The sequence below is a fragment of the Rhinatrema bivittatum genome, chromosome 9 (assembly GCF_901001135.1).
Source record: "Rhinatrema bivittatum chromosome 9, aRhiBiv1.1, whole genome shotgun sequence".
Lineage (NCBI taxonomy): Eukaryota > Metazoa > Chordata > Amphibia > Gymnophiona > Rhinatrematidae > Rhinatrema > Rhinatrema bivittatum.
The window spans coordinates 100126633-100146752 of record NC_042623.1 but is presented as its reverse complement, the minus strand read 5'-3'; the positions used below and the strand labels follow the sequence as shown (position 1 = coordinate 100146752).

Here is a 20120-nt window from a genome sequence, read left to right as displayed (position 1 = left end):
AATTTTCTTGCATGAGGATGTGGTTAGTGCAGTTAGTGTAGCTGGGTTCAAAAAAGGTTTGGATAAGTTCTTGGAGAAGTCCATTAACGGCTATTAATCAAGTTTACTTAGGGAATAGCCACTGCTATTAATTGCATCAGTAGCATGGGATCTTCTTAGTGTTTGGGTAATTGCCAGGTTCTTGTGGCCTGGTTTGGCCTCTGTTGGAAACAGGATACTGGGCTTGATGGACCCTTGGTCTGACCCAGCATGGCAATTCCTTATGTTCTTATAAATCTTTGATAATGATAAAGAACTGGATGAATCCACTCCAGAGTCCTGAAAGAACTCAGAAATGAAAAAGTGTTACACTTGGTGGTCCACACGGCAAGGCTGTGGACCGCCATGCTCATCTGTGATCCCGATGCTGGGCCTAGTCTCTCTATCCACAATGTGGTCATCTGCCATGCCTCTGCAAGCAAACATGGCCACAACAAGAGCCAGACTCACCCTGCCTGCCACAGCATTGCCTATCCAAGTGCTCCTAACGTGCGTGCACCCGATCGCCTCACACTTGAAGGACCAGTGGAGGGAACAGTCTGAGGGCACCTACTGATGACATCACTGCTTGAACCATATATAAAGCTCCCCCAGATGCCCCTCCAGTGCCTCGGCAATAGGTCGTCTCCTTCTAGAGGCGCATTTGTCACTGTGTTCCTGATTCCTGCTTTCTGCTACTTGACTCCTGCTTTCTGTTTCTGCAGTGTGTTGTTTCTGAGTTCCTGTGTCCTGTTCCTGGATCCTTGGTAGTCCAGTTGTTTCCTGAGCTCTCATCTTCATGGTCAGCTCTATTTTGTTTATTTATTTTTATTTATTTATATTCCACTTTTCAACTCTTCTAAGTGGATTAAATTCAGATATTGTAGGTATTTCCCTATTCCCAGATGTCTTACAATCTAAATTTGTACCCTTATCTTGCCCCGTGGTTCTTCATCTTCCTCTTTGTTTCTCTCCTCTTCAGATTGGACTTTTGGCTTGACCTTGGATTGGACCTCAACACTGCTTGACCTCTGCTTGCCGCTGACCACCACTTCTGATTGAATCTCTGGCCTGCCTTGACCACTGCCTGAACTCCACATGCCTCTGAGCACAGCCTGTACCAGACTTTGTTGCCTGCTGCCTGTCCTGACCCTACATTTGTCCACTGTGCTGGCCTTCCACATCTTCCAAGGGATGGATCTTCACCTCCACAGAGGCCCACACCCAAGTCCAGCTGATCCCAGCACCGGAGGCTCAACCTAAGTGGAATGAGGGCTGGTATTGTTGAAGCTCTTGCTGGGCCACTGCATCAGCCAGCTCTGCCTGCTGATGGTGGGGACCTGCAGGGCTCCTCCCTGCAGGTTGAGTCAACCATGTCTTGGCTCACGGAACCACTTCAGCAAACAAAAGGTTTACAGATTACTAATAATATGTGTGAGATAATTTAAAACAGCCATAATACCTGAAGACTGGTGTGATAGGTGGCAAGGGTATGAGCTCTTGTTGCTGTGGCATAGTTGCCGCAGCCTCGTAGGCGAAACTATGAGTCCTATGTCAACAGCTGGTGAACGTGCCCTGAAGCAGGACTTACTGAAGCTTCATCAATACCAGCTGCCTCCCCAGCAGTGGAGCCCTTGGGTTCTGGCAGCTAGCAGGCCTTAGATGGGTCCCTAGGGAGGTTAGGTAAACATGAGTGTGAGGGAACACCGGGGTCATGATAGACAACAGACTTGAGGAGTTGAAGGCAGGCCAAGGTTGGTGCAGGCTACAGACAGACGTGATCAAGTGTAAGCAAAGAGTCAGATCTAGGGTGGCAGTCAATTGTGGTCAGGTCCAGGCATGATGTCAGGTCCAGGCGGCAGGCAATGATAATCAGGTCCAGACAAGAAGTCAAGATCCAGAAGTCAGGCCAAGGGTGGACAGAGACACCCAGAAGACACTGGAATGAGACAGACAGGACAAGGAAGGCTGGACAAGGCAAGGCAGAAACCAGGACACAGATAGGATCAGGAACCAAGAGATGCAGGAGAACCATGCACTGCTGATGCAGGAGACCCATTGCTGAGGTGAGGTGAGGTAAATGCTTTCAAGGCCCTTGCTTAAATAGGTAGGTCAGCCTGATGTCATTGGAGGGCACTGCTCAGCGTTTCCTGCTGCAGGGCCTATATAATGCACACATGTGCACATGCCTATGGGAAGGCAGTGGCCTGGGAGCATCAGCGGTGTCTGAAGGGTTCAGCGATGTTCCGAGAGCTGTGTCAGAGGAGCCTATTACCTCTCCACCACTGGAGTGCTGGAGAGGTAATAAGTATAACACTAGGTATTTGAATGGTAGATAAAATTTAATATCAAAAACTGTTAAATGATACACACAGTGAAAAATAATCTCTACTACAAGTACCAGATGCTGGATTTCATATTAGAAGTCACCTGCCAGGAAACGGAGTCCTTGGAATCCTTGTGAGCAATACATTGAAATACTGAGCTCAGTGTGCACTGGTGGTCAATAAAGCAAATGGAATGTTAGAAATGATCTGAAAAGGAATAAACAATAAAATGTAAAATATAATTTTGCTTCTGCATCGATCTAGGGTGCATCCGCACCTTGAGTATTGTGTGCAGTTCTGATCACCCCACCTCTAAAATAAACATAGCGGAACTAGAAAAAATGCAGAGGAGGGCAACAAAAACAATAAAATGGATGGAATTCTCCCCTATCATTACAGGCTACACAGAACAGGGCTCTTCACTTTCAAAAAGAGATGGCTGAGAGGATACCTAATAGAAGTTTATAAAATCATGAGTGGGATATAAAGAGGTCAATAAACAATGGCTATTTATCCTTTCAAATAATACTAAAACACAGAGACATGCCATGATACTAACAACCACCCGATTTAAAATACTGATTGAAAATACTTTTTCAATCTTTTTGGGAATCTGTTTTCAGAGGTCATGGTCAAGGTAACTAGCAGTACTGGTGTTTAAAAGACTTCGGGAACAAGTTACTTGAGGAAAAAAGTCTATAAAATATTATTAGCCAGGTACACTAGGGAATGCCATCACTATCCTTGGGAGTAAATAAAAAGAAATAGATCTACTTTCTGGGATTTACAGGGTATTTGTGACCTAAAATGGCCTCTCTCAGAGACAGAGTGCTGGGCTTCACGGACCTTGGTCTCACTCAGCATGGCATTTCTTATGACGTCCATATTCAAAATCCATTTAGATGCATAACATAATAGTTATCTGTCTGGGTCATTCATCAAAATGCGTTAGGACTCTGACGCCTGCGATAACGGCCTAACACCCACAATAACACCATAACGCATGCGTTATTTATTGCATTGCGAGATGCAAATGCAAATTTTTTGTTTTTAGTCAAAGGGGAGGAGTCTGGGCAGGGTTTATGAAAAAGAGGGGCATTAATGTTGGAAATAACTACAACTTTTTTCTTGGCATTAAGCTGTGCGATATGCCTGAAATGGGCAGAGAGAGACAGAGAGAGCCTCTGGGGTGGTACATGTTTGTCATTTATACCACTGTTTGTACATCTGACTGTGCATGTAAAACTGGCCCCAAAACCATAGTCCACCACCAAAACCTCAGCTCGAGTTACTAGATGACCCTCCTATAGTGGTATAAATAGTTGACTACTATGACAGCCTTTTAAAGAGTCTCTCTCTCTATCCCAAAACAAATCTCAGCTTACAAAGTAGAATATTGCAGGTGCAATAAATTTAAATTATATTGTGGTAAAATGCCTATGCAAAGCGCTAAAATAGAGCACATTGCAGTAAGTGAAAAATTACCCTAACCACACCCCTTTTTGTATCATAGGCACTATTCATGTGAAATTTATAGCATTTTGATGAAGCTAGGCCTAAATGACATACCTGACTATATTCAGCCTTTATCTGGCTAAATTCTAGCTAATAAGTCAAGGAGCTAGAATTTAGCTGGGTAAGTTAGGGGTGTGTTGTGTTCGTGACTCTTCTCGCCCCTCGCTCTACCCTCCCTACCTTGGGAGCGACTCCCTTCGGCTCTGATGGACGGTTGCAGCCGTGGCTTCTTCTTGCCTCTTGGCCCCGGTGTCCCCGGGCTGGCTTGACGCTACGGATCCACCATGTTCCTGATGACATAAGGGCGTGAACCTCGGGGGTGTCCCTCCATAGTGACGTCATCCATTTCCACTTTAAAAGGTCTTTGTTTGCTAACCTCTAACAAGTTAGCAAGGAACTCCAACAGGACTTGCTTCGGTCGTCCACGATACTTGCAACAACAATCCGAGTCAGCCAGGGGAATCCTTCTCCACTGCTCGGCCTTTTCAAACTTACCAGGAGTACCCGCTCCATGGGGGCTCCACTCTCTCTTCTTGATTTCAGATTGCCTGATAATACTCCGAAGGGTGTAAATGGGAGGAACTGAGTTAGCTGGCTAAGTTAACTGGCTAACTTCAATATTCAATTAGATGGATGAATTAGCTGCTAAGTATGGTTAAGGTTAAAGAGCTGGCTATTTAATTAAGATAGCTGGCTATATTCAATAGTGTGGCTGCACTGTTGATTATGCCTCCAAAGTTAGCTGGATAAGTTTACCCAGCTAACTTTGCTATCCGGACTGCATCTGAATATAGACCTCTATGTTCTTATGAAGGGGTAGGACCATAATAAAAAGGTACACATCTTCTATTCCTACAAAGTACAGACAAGAAGAGCAATAAGAGAGATCCAGAACCATTCATATACATATTAAGTTATAAACATCAAAACTATGAACATATTTTCAGTTCTGTGTATATATTTTACCAGCACAAAAAAAAGGGGCTCTCTAGGAGGATTGTGAGGCAGGATCAAAAAATACAAGTGGAAGTTGCTATTTTATAAGAGATAAATGCATATAAATTAAAAAACGTATTCATACAATTTTGCACCTGTTATTTGACTACCACAAGTGAAATCAGACTTGTTTGTTGACTGCAATTTTTGAGTGGGAGGCTTGTGTGAACTGGTTAGTTTTCAGAGTGCTAGAGGATCTAAGTAAACTAGAGATGGATTGGGTGAACCTGCGTACAAGTAAGTATTTTCAAAACAGTATATGCACATATTTTATAAAATATCTGCTTCTGCCTATAAATAGGGATTACATATAAGGACAGTAACTTTTAAAAAGGCGCACGGGTGCACATATGTGTGCGTTCGTTGGCCCGCACCCAAGGGCATGGCCATTTTATAACATATACACGTCTGTGCCTGACCGCATGCATGTGTGTGCAAATTAAGTGGGTGTGTGCTTATGCACGGAAAAGCTGCTTCTATCGCGTAAGTGTGGCGGAGATTTAAAAAAAAAAAAACAAAAACACACACTGCTGCCATTACCAATTTTACCAGTTCATTCCCAGTTCGCCCAGGTAAGGATTAGGACTTTCAGAGCCCCCTAGTTTAATAGCCTCCCTTCTCCCCATTAGCCCTGATCCTTAAAACCCCACTGATCTATTTGTCTTTATTTTATAACTTGAATACTATCCATAGCAGAAGTAAAGCCTGTGCACATAAGTGTTTATGTGCAAATTTCAAGGTGAAATCCAGGAATGCCCATTCCCTGCCCAGACCACACTCACACCCTGCCCCTTTTTTGGAACTTTGTGTGCATAGCGGGAGATATGAATGTAGGTGGGCATCTCTTAAAATCCGCTCAGCATGTGCCAGCCTGACTTGTGCGCATATCTCCCAGTTTTGGCATGCACCTGACTTTTAAAGTTCACCTTACAGGTTATATATTCTTTGCACCTAAAATATGCAGGCATAATGTTTATAAAATAGGTAGAGAAAGTAAGCACTTTCATTACATTGCAAATATTCACATGTACTGAAACATATTGGGGGTCATTTTCAAAGGAGTTACGCATGTAAATGTGACATAATATCGTAGCAATTTTCAAAAGCTATTTACTCGAGTAAAGTGCACTTACTTGAGTAAATCCTATGGACAATTCAATGGCATATATTGTAGCAATTTTGAAAAGCCCACTTACTTGAGTAAAGTGTATTTACTCGAGCAAAAACCAGTTTTGCTCGAGTAAATGCTTTTGAAAATCTGGCCCATTATGCGTGCATTTTCAGAGCTCCAGTTAATAAAATACTAGGATAAATCTTTGCGCATCCACTACACATACAAATCCAATATCACAAACAGGTTTAAAAGTTAGGCTCCAAGAGAGGATGCAAACATGCAGATATTTTGAGTAATTGAGCTATTAATGCTACGTTAACACCAGAGAACTTTAACACAGATGGGCAGATGCAATAAAGTATACCAGCCTAGCGCACAGGTTAATGAGTGGACGCGCGTCCATAACCCCTGAAGCAGTAAGAGGATCAGAGCCTCCAAAACATGCATCCAAACAAAGGCATTGCTAATAGCGTTCATCACATGTAAATGCCATTTAGATGAGGCTATTAGCTATTACTCCGCAATGCAAAAAAATCGCCATGCGCCCAAGGCTCACTTTTTAGCCTGTCAAATTTTATGTCTGCTACTGCTTTTCTGTGGCTCTTCCTACTTAGTATCGCCGCGATACAAATAGGAGGAACCATAGAAAGCAGCATCCTGAAAAAATAAAAAGGCTTGACGGAAAAAATAAAAATTACACGCATACAATAAACATGCATGCTTCAGGCCATATATATTGTTCGTTTATATTGTGCCGGTAAATTCGCTGCCGCGGGACAAAATGGATGCTCATAAATTGAGCATCCGTTCTGGTAACCCGCACACAGCCAAGTCTTCTGGGAGCCCGATGCCAAGGAAGCACTAGGGATGCACAATTTATCCATAGTGCATCCGTTTTAGCGCGGCAGCTCATTTACTTATTGCATCGGGCGCCCAAGAGAAGTGAATGTGCATGCATTACAAAACAGTTTGGATGCCCATTTTTACACGCAGTTTATTGCATCGGCCCCAGAGAATGTTTTAGGATGTTCTTTTACTTTATCATGAAATGCTTTTGGTTAAAAGTTATAGAAAAATAATTTATGAAAGCAATAAACAAAATAATATACAGATAATATAAAATCAGTGAAGTATATTGTATGTGGACCTACTTATTGTTATAACCCACTCAATGTTCTTTCCTACAGTATATACAGCTTTTATTCTTCCTTTAGAATTAGAAAAAAAACCCCAACAATTCCATCCAATCACAGTTAACTGGTTGACTAAAGGCCATTTTGTTGCATTCAACAAAAAGCCACGTTTCATGCCCCTTAGATAAAGGATTATCAATGTTCACCTGTTCCAATCATTTCCAAATTTGGGACTAGAACAGGTTAAAAGTAGACTGGAAAACTAGAAGACTAGGACTCAAACGATCCTACAGTTAAAAAAAAAAAAAAAAAAGGTAGAAAGGTATATTTTTCATACATTAGTGAAGACCAAAAAATTCTTTAATACAGCACAGAGATTTTCAGTCGACTTCTCCTGCAATATGGATTTTAATTTATCGAATGCTACCACAAATTCTGCATGGCAATTTTTAGCCCTAACATAATATGCTGACCATTGGTCAGGAAAGATCACATAGGTAAAAAGCTGCTAATTTTCAAATGCAATGAAACCTAACAGTTTGACAGTTGCTTATATTACTAACAAGCCGTTAAGCCCGTTAAAACGGGCTACATTACATTTTGTTTTCAGTCCATTTTCTAACACAGCACCCTTCTACACTTTTTCTCCCTCTCTCCCCCCTTCCCCTCGTTCACTCCTCCCCTTTCCTCCACTCAGTCTTACTCACCCTCTGTCTCCCACTGCCTTCTTCCCCTCACTCTCACCTCCCTCCCCTTCCCTCAGTCACTCCCACCTCTCTCCCCTTCCCTCAGTCACTCCCCACCCTCTCTCAATCCCATCCCCTCCCCCTCAGCCCTCCTCCACTCCCTTTTTCTCTGCTCCACAACTTCTTACCCTTCCACTTACTCACATCCCTGTCTCTCACCTCTCCCTCATTCTCCCTCTCCCCCTTCCACTTACTCACATCCCTGTCTCTCACCTCTCCCTCATTCTCCCTCTCCCCCTTCCACTTACATCCCTGACTCTCACCTCTCCCTCATTCTCCCTCTCCCCTCACTCTTCCCCCCCCCCTACCTCCCTCCCACACACTCACCCACTCCTCCCTCCCTCTCACTCAGTCCCCTCCCTCCCAGTCCCTCCCCCTCACTCAATCCCTCCCTCCATCCCTCCCTCCCTCCCACTCAGTCCCTCCCTCTCACTCAGTCACTCCCTCCCACTCTCTCTCTCTCCGTCCCTCCCACTCAGTCCGTCCCTCCCTCTCTCTCTCTCCTCCCTCCCTCCTGGCCGCTGCCGCCCGCAGCCGCCCGCCGCCGCTACCATGTTTTTTTTTTCCTGACGCTGCCTAAGACCGACGTGCTCGCCCGCACATGCGCAGTAGAGCTGCTCTCTACTGCGCATTTGCGGCACGTCGGTCAAGCGTCGTTTATCTAGTTAGATATCATATCACAATATAGCATCATCTGCAAGGAAAAAAAAGTAAGTTAAATTTATAAACATTCTTCAAATAACAGTATTATGCAATGAAACAAACATGTATGCAAACTAAATGTCAAGAACTAATAATGAACAGTAAAGCCTGCAGAACAGATATCTAGCTTGCAGCTAACACTTGTCTAGGCTCACTCATTGAAAATGATTTTTTTTACAAGGCAAAATTTAATTATCATTTTGCAGTCATTACGCTGTTCTGCAGTAAGCTGATTTTCTTGATCAATCTGTTACCTGCTTTAATATTTTAAAGGCTGAGATGTCCTTTAAGTACGGCACATGGCATGCAACATTAATCATGACAGAGGTTTTCAGATTTGAGCAAATCTATTTTGTCCTTCAAAGGTAATAGTGACAAACCTACCCTACAAATACTATACCAGTCTCTCAAAGATGTGCAACCAGCTCAACCACAATTTTAAACAAAGCATAGAACAGAAAGAGAGGCCATATAATCTAACTGAGGCTAAGAAGAGAAGCTATTGACTTTAAAAGCATTCCTTAGCTGTTTTTAAAAATCACTTGCGGTATATTAATAGGATATATAGTTATATTTTCCAGTTGCAGTAAGATCAAATCAATTCTTGTAGTAAATGAAACTTATAGTTATTAGCTGAAAACTGCACGCTCTGTACGAAAGCTTCCACTGACATCAGCTCACAGCCTGGAGATCCTGTTCCAGCCACTGATCCAGAAGAGTTACAGGCAGGACAGCAGAAGATGGTGGGAGGTGTTGAAAGGGGTCTGGGCTGGCCAGCCTGATTCCGTACATCCCTAGATCCAGGGGTAGAAAGGAGAGGAGGCCCTACTGGGAGAGAGAGAAAAATGGCCGGTGCCGCCCTCTCTGGGCTTCTCAAGAGAGCTGTCTCTGGACTGCCGGTAGTGTTTGGGCACCCTACAGGGCCTTTCTCGGGACCTTCTATAGCGCCGACTTCCAACTTTCCCATACTACCCCCTCCTGGGCAGTCTGCGTCCCTAGGGCTCTCTGTAACCCATCTCTCAGGGCTCTTCACAGCCCCCTTCTCTATGCCTCTCATGGAAGCAGTCTCTGGACTCTCAGTACTGTTTGCGCACCCTACAGGGTCTTCCTCAGGACCACCTGCAGCGCCAGTATCAGACATTTACCACAACACAGTCAGCTTGCTGGAGCCCTCTGTCAGCCACTCATCCAGTTCCTCCATGAGCTGTTGGTACTCCAGCCAGTCTAGGCAATCACTTTCTTGCCTGGCCTGGGCTCTTAGGAGTGGGTTCCCTCGCTCCATTAACCTGGCTGGCCTTTCCAGCTACTAAACCTCGAGGTCCTCCCTCTGACCTGGCTCTTGGGACTGAGGAACTCCCACTACACAGATATCTATGCTGTTCTTTCCTTCCAGCCCTCTGCTGCTTTTGCTTCACCGGTTGCTGCAGTCCCCTGACTGCTCCACTCCAGGTTTTCCTGTGGTTGCATACCTCAAACTGCAGAGTAGCTTGCTTGCTGAAGAGGGTCCCTGCCCTGTTTCCATTCACCACACTCACAGTCCAGTTTACCAGTTTTTTCCAGGGCCACACCCTGTTCAGTACAGCCCTACTTCACCATTGTTCCTTCCTCTTTTCTTTTTTCAAGACAAAGAATAGTAAAAAAAAAAAAAAAAAGCATGTATAACCAGCATTGACTAAATCATTTTAAATCCCTATCTACCTCCAGCCCGGCTTCTCCCGTTAGCCAGTATAAATCTACCACTTCCTGGCTGTCCTTTCAACCAGACCCACTTGCAGTTTCCTCTCTACCTGAAATTCTTAAAGTTTGGGGGGTGGGGGGGGGGGGTTTCAGTGCAGATTCTGAGCCATGCCCTTTCACTAGATACTATGCACCCCTGCGCTCTGTACTTTGTTTTAGGGCCACATGCCCCCTGTATTCTTCACTACATTTAGAACCATAGATCCTTTTCTCAACTCTTTCTGTACTCCAGACACTTTCTTGGAGGATGGAGGGTTTTTTTCTGTGCAAAGCTTTAGAAAAAATCCTATTCATGCCACCATATGTGGGAACAAGCGGTGATTCCCACAAGCCTGGAGACAAACTAGTCTGATTCCAGCCTTGCTTAAAACAGGTGCGCGCATGTTATAAAATCGGGGGTCGGCACATGCAAGTGGGTGCACAATTGTGCACCCTGCTCAAGCCGACGCCCGAGGCCTTCACCTGTTCCCTTCCTCCTAGTCTAACCTTCCCACCCCTTCTACTAACCTATCCTAAACCCCCCCCAAAATTGTATTTTACTTTCTGCGCCTGCCTCCGGACAGTCGCAGATTGCACATGCCGGCAGCCTGACAGCATGATCCCCCAGCACAGCGGCAAATGGCTGCTGGGCCGGAGACCTCTGGCCCCACCCAGGCCCTGCCCCAGACCACCCCTTTTTTAAAGCCCTGGGAGTTAGATGCGTCCCAGGGCTGTATGCGCATCACCGGGCCTTTATAAAATAGGCCCGGCACATGTAGAGCTTTTAAAATCCGGCCCTATATCTTTATTACAGTTTCACACATGTACAACAGTAGACTGCCTCCCTTTCACAACAGCGTATTCTCTTTACTAACAGTTCAGTATTGCTTCCCTCAGTGCTCACAGTTCAGCTTCATCACAACTCAGTGTTTGGACAGTGTTTCGTTACAGGAGCTGCCTTCTTCCTGGAGACCTGGGCTTGGTCTGGTTATCCTCGCTCTCATTTCCCAGTTTCTAGTTATGCCCACTGAGCCCCACCTACCCCACATGATCCCACCCATAGAGCATACTCTCCTTAAGGAATTTAAGTTGGACCAGGCGTCTAGCCTGGTCCTGTACAGGTAAATTGGGGAACACTAGGGGCATTGCTTCACACAGCCCCAGTATGCCTTTCCCGTTCATACTGATGTTACTGAATGACTGAATGGATTGCCACATATATTCTCAGTAGCACAGCATTAGAGCAGGAAAAAATTGTATTCGCCAAATATGATTTTGAATTCACTGCCATTTACTTTGGTGATGCAGAGGTCATGAGTAGCTAGCTTCTCCAAAGCTGAGAGATGAAATTCCACTATCCTCCTCCCAAAAAACCTCATGTGCTCACCTCCCGTTAGTTACATGCACCAACCTGGTAGCCAATGGGGCCACAAAGCCTGGAATGTATGGCCTTCTGGGAAGGACCTAAGAGAAAATTTGCATCATAGGTCCCATAATCACCTGCTGGCATCAGCCTCATTAGAAGAGAGAAGAGGAAGTGTGAATGGATTGCATGGCAGCCATGCTATATTGCTTCTTTTCTGGCCTTGGAACTTAAGGTAAACATTTAAAGAAGAACTTTGTTCTAACACATTTATCACTGCAGAGACAGAATGTGAGAAAAACATTTTGCTTTCTTACTGAGAGAATGCAAGTGTGGTAGTAGTTCTGAAAGTCTATTCTGTATGAAACTCTTATACAATGTAAGAGAGCAGAGATTCATTAGACATTAACACGTATTTTCACTATGCTATTATATTCTTTAGAATGTGAAATACTTTTGTATTGATTGCTGCCTTTAACAACTAACACAATAGATTGAAACATGAAGGCCACTTATATTATGGTAAACCTGAAGCATAATCTATGGTACCAGAATTTGCACAGCTGGTTTGAATATAATAACTGTAGGAGGAAATGCTTTATAAAGGTTTAAACCAGAGAGAGCTTTAAATAAAAACACCAAATAAAAGACATTAAAACCATAGATGCATAGACATATTTTCCATCCCCAAACAGTTGCACACCATCCTGATTATATCAAATTGCTTCCTAGAATCTTTGCATTTAGGTTGATCATTTCTAGCAGGCCTAGACACAATGTTTAAATACTGTAAAGCAAATGTAAGACATCTTATTCAACTATGATTTCAAATTTGACAAAGCCAATAATTTATTTAAATCAGCAGAGCAAGAAAAAGAAAGAAGAATAATTAGGTATCTACCTAGTTCTCCCTTTTTTCATTCTGATTATTTTATTTTCGAGATAAATTAGTGTTTTGAATTTGTGAAAGCTCCCACATACTCATCCTTACCATTATGAGCCCAAGTAAATCTGGAGGCTCCAGTGCTGAGGCTTATTAGAATCCTTTGCAAGCATCATATTGGAATATGGAAATCAGAAATATACAAAGAGCAAGTGAAAAACAGGCTCAGTACAAAGAGTGTTATAAATAGGGTAGGACCATAATTAAAACTTTTATGTTAGGTATGAACCAATAAATGGATCATGATGACTGTCATCCAAAAAGGCAGAATCCTATTCAGATTCTATCCAAGGATCCAAATCAAAATTTAGGATCCGAAAATGAAGTAAAAAATATGTTTCTCAGTCAGGGTCAGGGCAGTGCATTAGGAAAAGGCATAGCTAAAGAAGCTGGATAGAAGGATGACGGTTGCAGATTGAGCGGCAGTTACCCAGGCAAGCAGGGGGCCCAATGGTGACTCCAGCAGAGTAGCCAAGGCCAGGCCTAACTTGTAAAGTACTGAGGCATGTAGCTAAAGTACTGACACAGGACTGCAGAGTTGGGTGCAGAACAGGAACACTGAAGCAAGACTGAAGAGCTGAACATAGAGCAGGAAGAATGTCAGCTAAACAGAGATTCTGAAGGATGTAGCCCAGGAATTTGTTGTAACAGCAAAAGATTGTCTCTATTGCTCGCCTTGTATATTAGCACTAATTAGGGCATGCTCTGTGCTGAATCAATGGGACCTTACAAGGGTATGTCTAACTACTTGGCAACTGGAGGGAACGCGCATATATTTCAGGTGCAAAAATAAAGTAGCACGTACTTGTGTAAATTGGAATTTACACTCATAAATTGGTATATTTTAAAACACGCACATGTAATCGAAATTATCAGTTTTACCAATTACTCCACCAGTTCATCCACTCTTCCAGCATATCGAGACCCTCCTGGCCTGAACCCCCTACAATTCACCCAGACCTCCCACCCAACCAATAGTACACAATAAACACGTTTAATATCACATACTCAAGATAATTAGCAGATGTAAAATTACACAAGTTGGCAAATTTATAAGGTGAATTTTCAAAAGTTGTGCATGTAAAAATTAGCAGTTTTGCATGTAAAATAGCACATTTGCAACATACACTTGAAAATGAATAAATCTCTGCATGTGTAAAAAAGGGTCGGGCCAAGGATGCTCTGGAGGAGTGCCAACGTTTATATGAGTAAGTTGCTATTTTAGAAGCAATTTACAAATGTAAATTTGAGTCACGTATATTTACTCCTGCTCAATATCTGGAGTCCAGAGAAGGGCAACAAAAATGGTGGGGAGTCTCCATCAAATGACTTATGAGGGGAGGCTGAAGGACCTAAAGATGTATACCCTGGAGGAGAGGAGATGCAGGGGAGATGATACAGACCTTCAGATACCTGAAAGGTTTTAATAATGCACAATCAACAAACTTTTTCCGTTGGAATGAAATCAGTAGAACTAGGGGTCACATAATAAAACTCCAGGGACGACGACTCAGAACCAACATCAGGAAATATTTCTTCATGGAGAGGGTGGTGGATGCCTGGAATGCCTTTCTGCTGGAGGTGGTGAAGACAAAAACGGTGAAAGATTTCAAAGGGGGCATGGGATAAACACTGTGGATCCCTAAGGACTAAAGGATGGAAATGAAAAAAAGAGTGCATGGGGGTACCCTGCTGGTGTGGCGGGTACTACCCGTAACCAATAAGCCTTCATACTGATGATGCAACTCCATTATTGCTCTCTGCTTTTACGATAGGGAGAAAAGATGAAAAGGGGAATTAGATTCAGACAGCAACCCAACAAGGACATTGGATTTTATGGCCTGGGAAAACAAATAAGCTTGCTGGTGTGGAAGTTACTACCCTTAACCAACATGCCTGATACTTTGGATGCAACTCCAACATTGCTCTCTGTTTCAACAGCAAGAGGTAACAGGGAATTGGACTCAGACAGCAATCAGCAAAGGCCCTGACTTTGACGACTTGGGAAACTAAGTAAGGGGGTGACTTGTATGGCACAGCAGATGCTACCATAAGCTTGCTGGGCAGACTGGATGGACCGTTTGCTCATTTATTTTCTATGTTTTTAAGTGATCATGGGGTGTCTGGGTAAAATAGGGGGACTACAGGCTTTAGAGACAGGAGGGTCTCAATGACCTGTAGATGGACTGAGCAAATTGGTAGACTAATTGGTAAAACTGGTAATTTCATTGCCGCACAAGTTGTAAAATTTCCCAACTTACACATGTAAAAGCAAACTTATCGGGGGGGGGGGGGGGGGGGGGTAAATGAATTTAATTTACGTGTATTAAATCTATTCATCTATCATTTTAAAATTAGACGGAATAATATACAGGTATACTAGTTGCGCATACTTATCCAGCTACATTCCTACTTATGCAGCTAAAAACTGGCATTTATCCAGACTAATTCCAATTTATGCAGCTAAGTAGCAGCAAAGACGCTTCTTAGCTGGATAAGTTTTAAAATGCTACTTAGCCGTTAAGTCAGATAGCCGGATAATTCTAAAAAGAGCTAGTTATCCAGCTATGTGATTTAACTGGCTATGTAGAATGTTTTTTGACTTGTCTGGCTATCTGGCTTAGCAGGATAAGTAGCATTTTAAGACTTATCCAGATAAGTGCTGCTACTTAGCTGGATAACTTGGAATTTATCCAGATAAGCGCAAACATGTATTTGTATGGTTTTTGATTCTACAGATATGTTCCCAAATATATTTATGCATATGATATAAACTGCATACAGCATATGCATTCAGGTTATAAAATACTGGAGCAGTTTTGCATGTGCCCATTTATATATATATATATATATATATATATATATATATATATATAGGCACATTTGTGTACCTTTTAAAGTTATCCTTTATGCACATCTTTTAAAATAGTAACTTATGTGCATAAATGTTAGCCCCGCCCCAGACATCCCCTTTTTATGCACGTATATGCACGTGCGAAAGCAAAAATGCATGCATATGTTTGATGTCTATACAATAGCATGTACGAGTAGATGCAACTCTTTGAAAATTCACCCCTGTGTTTAATGTATTTTTTGCCCAAGGTCCAGGAGTGAGTACACTATCAGTAATGCAGGAAATGCTACGACTCTGGATAAAGGGCTGCATTAATGTGGAGTAGTTTTGCCCACTGAAAAACAAATAGGATTTTATGGATATAATTTTTAAAGTAACTTACGGGGCAAATTGCCAACCCTCAATCTTTTTAACAGTAAGCACAGTGTTCCACAAAGTGCATATTTTTAGCTATGCTGTAGGAAGACATTCATAGGAATATGGTTTGAGCAAGAATGGGAAAATAACATGTATGGATTTGATTTAAAATCTATGCAAGATATTTACTTTGAAAAATCTACCTGCACAAAAAATATAGGGTAAAAATCCATGGGTACTTTGTACCGGAGTACTTTTCATAGGAAATGTATGAACATATTTTCTCTTTGAAATTTGAATTTTCTGTAACATCTCCAGATAAAAAGTACCTGTTGATTTTGCAGCATAATGGCCAGTTTGAAAATTACCCATTAAAACTATCAGTTTATTATTTGGATTTTTTTTTTATCATAAAGGAGGATATTCACTGAATATTCACTTAAAAATACCTGTGGAAGCCTGAAAAATATATTCAAATAAGCAGTAGGGGTTATAATAAACCTCAACTAATGACCTAAACTCTGCCCAAAGCCCTGCCTCCCACAAATATATGTGGTATTTATTTAAGAGTTTTCAGACCTAAATTTATACACAAATACACAAATCCCTCAAAGACACTAAGACAGAGCGTTCTCAACAGCAGGACCACCTTTATGGAACTCAATCCCAGCCGACCTGCAACAGGAACTATGCCTACCCATGTTCAGAAAAAGGCTGAAAACTTGGCTTTTTAGAAAAGCTTATCCGGACATCGACTGATCCCTTCACCCGACATCACAAACTTAGGGGCGGATTTTAAATGCCCTGCACGCGTAAATCCGGCAGGGCCCCTTGCGCGCCGGCGCGCCCATTTTGCATAGGCCGCCGGCGCGTGCAGAGCCCCGGGATGCACGTAAGTCCCGGGGCTTTGTAAAAGGGGCGTATCGGGGGCGTGTCAGGGGTGTGTCATTTTGGGGGCGTGACGCGGTGTTGCGGGGGCGGGCCTGGGGGGGCGTGGTGCCAGCCCGGGGGCGTGGTCGAGGCCTCCAGACCAGCCCCCGGGTCGGGTGATGGTGCGCCAGCAGCCCGCTGGCGCACCATCACCCGACCCAGGCGTAAATCATGCAACAAAGGTAAGGGGGGGGGGGTTAGATAGAGCCGGGGGGGTGGGTTAGGTAGGGGAAGGGAGGGGAAGGTGGGGGGGGAGGGCAAAGGAAAGTTCCCTCCAAGGCCACTCCGAAATCGGAGTGGCCTCGGAGGGAACAGGCAGCGCGCGCTGGGCTCGGCGCGCGCAGGTTGCACAACTGTGCACCCCCTTGCGCGCTCCGACCCCGGATTTTATAAGATACGCGCGGCTACATGCGTATCTTATAAAATCCAGCGTCTGGTGAGCGAACAAAAGTACGCACTCGCGCAATTTTATAAAATCCGGCCTTTATTGTTAAAAATGGACTCAAATAGAAATCACTTACTTATCTGACAACACCAACTCAGTATAATCAATCTCTTTCACTATATCAATTGTACTACATTGGAATTTATTCTGCAATACTGTAAATAATTTGCTGTTAGTTAATCTCCCTCCTCTTCTCTCTCTTCCACTCCCAGTTATGTACTTCCCTGTTTTATTGTAACTGCTATTCCGCTAACCATGCACGTGTTACAGTTGTTCGAGCTCTCTATATCTTGCACACCCTGTTAAATGTAAACCAGTTTGATGTGATACCTGTCATGAAAGCTGGTATAGCAAAAATAATAAATAAATAAATAAATATTTGTAGTCCTTTCTCGGGCAGGATTAACTTCATCTCATTGGAGCTGTTGTCACTGCATACCTCTACGTAATTATCATGGGTGCTATTTTATCACTTTGAAAAGTCTTTCTGGATTTTTACACAGAAATAAACATTAAGAAGATGATACTTTTTTATTGGATTATCTTAATACATTTCATGCCTAGCTTTTGGGAGCTATACTCCTTTCATTAGATTGACCTATGGAGCAAAAAGGGTTACCCACTACCCAATGACTAGGGATTTCTATGCTGGTACTATAGGTGTTAACTGCAGTCTCCTGCTCCCAACAGTGGCTTATAAAAAAGGGGCCCTATTAAAGCTCCCAGTCCCACCTCCTGGGACTGCTAAAGACATTCCGAGAAGTGGAAAAGGAAGGTTGGGACAGGTGATGATTGTACACAAAGCCAAACAGTTTGAAATTGCTTGGTATTAATGAGTGTTATCAGAGCTGTGTTCAAATAAACAGACACCGAAGTATAACAAGTGTTACATTTTATTTTCCCTTTTTTGGCAGTATCAGGGATTATATAATAATAATAATAATAATAATAATAATAGATGGAGAATTTTTCAGATTAATAGGTAAGGTCTATGAAGTTCAATATTTCAACAGTATCACTTAATTTATAGATGTCAATTTCCAAAGCCATTTAGGTGGGGTAACTCAGAAGTTATCCATCTAAATGGCAAATTTTTTAATATTGAGCCCTGTTATCTGGCTAGATTTTAACCAGATATTATTCGGCTAAAATCTAGCCAGATAAAAAAAAAAAAAGGTGTTCTAGGGGCGTTTCAGGGCGGAGTTAAATTATCCAGCTAACTTTGCTGATTTTGAACTATAACCGGCTAAGTTAGCCGAATAACTTAAGACTTGCTTCAGAGCAGGTCTAAAATTCTCCAGCCTTGTTTGGCCAGATAACTTCCTACTTAATCGGATATCTTCAAAAGATATCCAGTTAAGTAGCACTGTCATATAAAACAAAGAAGGGGCACTTGGCCTGATCCCCTCCCTTCTCCTCAAAATTTCCAACAAGGCCCTGTTGGGCTGTGCACTCCCCACCCCTCCAACCCCTCCTAAATATGTAAGCACATCTCGGTCCTCAAATCTGTCTCGGACCCTTTTCCAGTTCAGCAAAAATAAAAACATGAAGACCACCCCATCTAGACCTCCCACCCTCAATATCTATCCAGGTTGCCCCCCCCCCCCCCCCCCCGGGACTCCTTCCCATCCACTCCTGATATTGCAAAATCCCTGCTGGAAGCGAGGTAAAACACTTAACTGCTCTCAGCACTCCAGCATTGCCTCTGTCATTACAATTGCTGTAAGCGTAAACTACCCGCTATTTATGTTTTCAGCGCTAGAAGTAGCTTACAGAATCCTAGAACCAACCAACTTTGTACCGGAACAAATTCCATAAGAAAGGTATGCACACATTTTCCCTTTGAGATATATTTTTTTTTAACTTCACTCTTTTACCAACAAAAGTCTGCATTAATTGTTAACGATTCTTTCCCAAAACCTTTTCAGGTAGGTTTCTTTCTCAGGTTATTCCCCACACAGAAAGTTACTCAGGTAAATATAGGGGAGGTTTCAAAGGAGCTAAACATGTAACATAATATCATAGCAATTTTCAAAAACCATTTATGCATGTAAAGTTCACTTACGTGTGTATAATCTATGGACAATTCAATGGCATTTATAGTAGCAATTTTCAAAATCTCAATTATAAGGCTAAAGTACATTTACACATATAAAACCCTTTTGAAAATTATCTTCACTTGTTTAAATTTATACAATTATATTCAGAATGTATTTTTAATGTAAATGGTGAAAATGTGTGCTTAGAATTGTGAGTTCACAGTTTCTTTTGGTGGGCAACATGCAAGAAATGACTTCAGCTGGATTCTTCAGACTGGTCAGGGTGTAAATACTCTACTACTACTACTACTTAACATTTCTATAACGCTATTCAATGTAAGCAGCACTGTACAAACAGTACATAAGAGACAGTCCCTGTTCAATAGAGCTTACAATCTAATCAAGAAATACAATCAGGGCAAAAGAGACTTGGGTAATTTCATATAGTAAGATAATGGTTAAAATTAGTTGGTTAATGAGGCTGAAAGCAATCAGGTGTTAATAAGGGGATATCAGTGAAGCTTGCATCTTGATGAATGCACTGAAGTACACCTTTTTTCCCTACACTGAAAGAACTCGAAAAGATACCAATTGATCTTCCACAAACTAGATGAATGTGTTCCCACACTATTCAAAATGCTCTGGTGTAACTGATTGAGCTAGCTAGTATTCAAATAAAAACATACAATACATGTTTCCCTAGTTTCTATTTTTTTTCTCAATTTGTTCAAATGTCCGGTATTTTATATTAATCAAGCATACCATGTTTCATCCATTTACTTCAAAAAATGTTACCTCATTTCTCTCTTTCTTCACTACCCTCTCTCATTCTGAATCACTTTACCATTGATTTCTTTTGAATATAAATACCCCCTCATATCCTAAGCTTCTTCCATGAGAATTCAGAGCTCTACTGCTTCAT

General features: G+C 42.5%; 1 protein-coding gene across 4 annotated transcripts in view; it reads right to left on the bottom strand.

The window, feature by feature from the left end:
• The window catches only part of IMMP2L (inner mitochondrial membrane peptidase subunit 2), a 1785698-nt gene that overhangs the window by 754981 nt on the left and 1010597 nt on the right, over window positions 1-20120 (bottom strand). The gene's annotated exons all lie outside the window — the stretch shown is intronic.